Raw genomic sequence first — 4,472 nt, forward strand, 5'->3', positions numbered from 1 at the left:
GGGCGGGAGGGGAGGGAGGGGCCGAGCTCGGAGCTGAGTGGAAGCGGCCAAGCTCCCCGGGCCGGGCCCGCCGTCAGCACGTCACGTCACTGCCCGAGAGAGACCCAGGAAAAGGCGGAAGGGAGCGCGCCGCCGCCGCTGCCCGCCGCCTCGGGCCAGCCGCCCGCCGGGGCCGGGGCCGCCGCTCGGGCCGGGGGCCGCTGGCGGACGAGGCGAGCCGGCGCGGGTAGGGGTGGTGGTGGTGGTGGTGGCGGCGGCGGGGAGGGGGGGGGTGGAGGCGCTGCGCGGCGGAGCTCGGCTCCCCGCGGCTCCTCCTGCCGCCGCCTCCGCCGCAGCTCGGCCGCGAAGCGCCGCTCGGGGCTTGGCGTGCGCCCCTGAAGCGGAGCGGCTGCCCCGGGGACCCCCTCCTCCCCTCCCGGCCCCTCCATGCTGGCGCCGCCCGGGCGAGCCTCCCCCGCCCTCCGCCTCCCGCGGCCGCCATTCCGCGGCGCCGGCCGCCAGGCCTGCGGCCCTGCCTGGCCGGGACGGGCCCCGCCGCGGGGGTGCGGGCCGGCGGGCTCCGCGCTCCCGCCGGCATGTTGAACGCGCTTCTGCGCGCCGGGGGACGGGGTGGTGGATTTTTGGGGTGCAGAAACTCCGCGTTGGGGCGGACGCGGGCCTTGGGCCGGGGCTTGCGTGGCCTCTAGTCACCCCGGCGCGGGGCGCGGCCAGCAGTGGGAATCGCTGCGAGTAACAACAACAGCGACGGCGACCCGGCTGGGCTCGGTGCCGGGGGGGGCGGCGGGGGCGCAGCCGGAGCCCCCGGTTTTCACGCGGGACGGGATGGCGCTCCCCGCGACCCCTGGCTGCCGCCGCGCCCGGCCCGCGGGGCTCCCCCTGGGAGCAGCATTAGGTGGGGCGGTGGGGGGACGACGAGACTGCCTTTTGTGGACAGTAGAAGTTTTGAAATTGTGTGCTCTCGAAACTAGTTGACTGGCAGTGTTTTCTCCTCCTTGTCCTGAAAGTTAATAAGAGTGTATTTATTTATTTTATTTTTTAAGACAATTGCTGTCGATCCGTGGAAGATGCATCCTGAAGCTTTCGAGGCATTAGAAATTAGGTACTATGAGTAACCTCATGGAGATGAGGAGGTACATTCAATTTGGTTGGAGTTCTTGCGTAATTGTGGGGTCAGGGCTTGAGGAGGCTGCTTCGTATGCTGTTCTTACCAGTTAAGTAAACTGGAAGGAAATTTGCTTATCAAACGATGCAAATGTGTCTTATCTGGCCGTGAACAGCATACTTGCACTGTTTATGTTGCGAGTGAGCCTTTGGGTTCAGCTTTGACTCAGCTTTAATTTTATGCACTAGTCTTTTCTATGTTAACACACAGGCTTGAAACGTAATTTGGGCAACGCTTGTAGTTTATTTCAGTATCGTGTATGGTAAACATGTACCCTCCAAATTTTAACTGTGATACTGAGAATGGAAAAGCAACTATGATACTTCAGAAATTAATTCCTTTTATTTAATTCTGTTAAGGTCATAGTTAAACTTTTGTAGAATCAGCCCAGACCTGTATTGCAGGAGAGCGTCCTAAAATATTTACCTTAAAAAGAATCGCTGAGCTTGACCATACATGTGATATTAATGTAAAATAGTCTTAAATAAATGTTCTTGTCAGGATGGAAGAGACCAAAGGAACAAGAGCAGAGAAAGATGATGGTAGATTCACAATCAGCAGCAAGGTAGATCTGGTATAGAAGAGTAAAAAATGGTCAAACTATTAGCTGGTTTTAATTATGCATTGATAAGGTCCTTGGTTGGAACTTGTCTCTAGTAGTCATGAAAGCTCCTATGCTTTCATAGGAGCTAAGCTGTTAAAATGGTTAAGAGACTGGAGCATCTGATGTATGAGGAGAGGCTGAGAGAGCTGAGACTGCTCAGCCTGGAGAAAAGAGGGCTCAGGGGGTATCTTATCCTTGTGTAAAAATACCTGGTGGGGCAAGTAAAGACAGCGTAGCCAGACTCTTCTCAGCGATGTTCAGTGACAGGATGAGAGGCGGTGGCACAAACTGGGAGATTCAGTTTACATGTAAGAAAAAAATTCAGTGTGAATTTGTTCAAATGGTGGAACAGGTTTCCCAGAGAGATTATGAAGTCTCCATCTTTGGAGATACTCAGAACCCAACTGGACACAGCCTTGTACAACCTGCTGTAGCTGACCCTGCTCTGAGCAGGAGGCTTGGACTAGACAATTTACAGAGGTACTTTCCAGCTTGAATGGTTCTATGATTTTTGAGACGGTTTTTCCAACAAATGTAAAGTGCATATAAAATCATTGTGGACAGCAGGGTATCCTATAGGTCTTTGGTTCCAAGGACATTTTGATCCATCTGTCATTCACATAGGGAATGGAAAGGTGCATTGCCCTCAAAGATTCAGCATATCCAAATGTTAAGTCATTGCAGAGAGAGACCTCAGAAAAAGCTGTGATGCCATTGAAAGGCAAATGGCTAGATGTTTTGTGAAGACCTGAATCTTAACTTCTTGACTGGTTGGCCATTCACCCTGTTTGCTTATAACCATTTCACCTTTATCCCCTTGTTCCTCACTACTCAGGAGCCAGATAGCAGCAGCTTTTGAGTCATTAGAGAGACATTTTGTCCTGATGTCCATCACCTAAATGTTGTCCCCAGCCACTATGGTTTCCAGTAGGTCACAAACACCCTGGTATGATCAGGAACAGGGCAACTCCCATCAGTGGAACTGCCAGAAAGGAAGCCATGTTTACAACTGATACTCACAGCCCTTTCTGCTCTCACAGCTAAAGGAGGAGCCCAAGGGCAGAACGCAAGTGAAAACTGCAGATACAATAGGTGTGCTTGCATGGCTTTGTAATGACATAGGTTAACTTCCTTGCATAGATGTTTTTGTAGCTTGCGCTTTTTGGAGTCAAGCAGGCAAATGGTAAAAAGACATTGTAAGCAATAGGGTTTCTGACCTTAATTAGTGATTTAAGTTAGGTCAGATTTGATACACCGGAAACAGACTATACCTTGTATATAAAAGTTTACAGCTCAATTGTTCACGGTCTTGTGAACAGAGCCCTTAGCTTCTGGCTCTAATTTTACTTGTCATGCAGTATTTCTTCGTATTTTTCTCTCGAGCTTGTTTTAGTGTCACTCAGCAGTAGGTACCATGCTGTATCTGACTTTGCCCTCACAAAAACAAATGAGGCTGGTGGCTTTTGCTGAACATCCTCTTAAAATTATACCTAGCAGTCATGGAGTTGGTTCTGAATATACATTATGGTAATTTCTTACTTGGACACTCGAGTATCACGTTGGCTATTACGATGTTACAATCAGGTTCCATCTAGGTAGTTTTAAAAACAGTTAGTGTGCCCTTCAGGCCATGAAAAATTGGTTCAGCTGTAAGTCAATATGGCTGATAATGTTTGTATCCATCTCACTGATAATTTACATGTGAATAAATTGTAAAAATTAGTAAAGAGCCGTTTTTAGTCACAGTTCCTTCCTATTGTGTGTTATTTAGATCCCTTTCCAAGTAATGTCAGCATGCTTAGCAAACACCAGTGTGCCAGGTAACACTGCCAGATTTCTCAGGCTCTAGCTCCACTATTGCCAACAGCCCTAGGTTACAAGATGCTAAGTTGGGGGTCATCGGCTTTGTGTTGACTGGTTTGAAGGCCTTTAGGGAAAGATGTGTTTGCTTATTGATCTGCAATGAAATTGAGTTATTTTATCATCCGGGTACATTTTGCTTTTTTTTAACAGTAGCAATTTGTCAAACTTGATGAACCCATCAGCTGGTGACGAGTGGTCATTTTGAGTTGAATCAAAGTTACTTCACTGTACAGTAAACATACTGAGCCTGCTGAACTGATCTCTTCATGTTTTTCCTATGCAGCCACAGTTATGAATGGAAATTAGAGGCTGGGTAGGAAAGGAAGTGGGAGGGGTTGTTCTAATTTCTGCCAGAATTGTCTTCTGTTAATATATTTTCATGGAAATTGTACAAATAATTTTTCTGTCTTTCAGCTTCTGTTTGAAACTTGTCTATAAAAAGAAAATACCTTCATCTTATCCAAGGATCTAAAGTCTTCCATAACTTTTTTCTATTTTAGTTACTAATAATATCGCACATGCACCAATACTTGCCTGCAATCATTTGTTTAAAAAGGATTGACTAAGGAGGATTAACAAGATTGTTTGTAACAGTGGTAAAAAGGTTTACTTCGTAACTATGGTAGCTGTTAACTTACTGAAAGGAAGAGCTGGAAAACAGATGTTTTCATTTTAGCAGGCTGTGGTCCACCTTTGAAGGTAACTACACAGAAACAGGAGTTTGGTGTAGTTAAATGCAAAAACTTGCACATGTGATTCTGAGGCAGTTCTTGTAATACTACTATTCACTAAGCCATTTGTGAGATTACCTTTATTAGTAAAGGTAAAGAAATTAATTACCTT

The 4,472-nt window shown here is 47.7% G+C and overlaps 1 long non-coding RNA gene across 1 annotated transcript; it reads left to right on the forward strand.

The window, feature by feature from the left end:
- Positions 1 to 86: 86 nt before the first annotated feature.
- LOC147602280 (uncharacterized) lies at positions 87 to 4,156 on the forward strand. Its single transcript, XR_015261122.1, has 2 exons — positions 87 to 226; positions 1,041 to 4,156. It is a non-coding gene; the product is annotated as an uncharacterized LOC147602280 (long non-coding RNA).
- The last annotated feature ends 316 nt before the right edge of the window (positions 4,157 to 4,472 follow it).

The sequence above is a fragment of the Chlamydotis macqueenii genome, chromosome 1, assembly GCF_036417535.1.
Source record: "Chlamydotis macqueenii isolate bChlMac1 chromosome 1, bChlMac1.mat, whole genome shotgun sequence".
NCBI classification, from domain to species: domain Eukaryota; kingdom Metazoa; phylum Chordata; class Aves; order Otidiformes; family Otididae; genus Chlamydotis; species Chlamydotis macqueenii.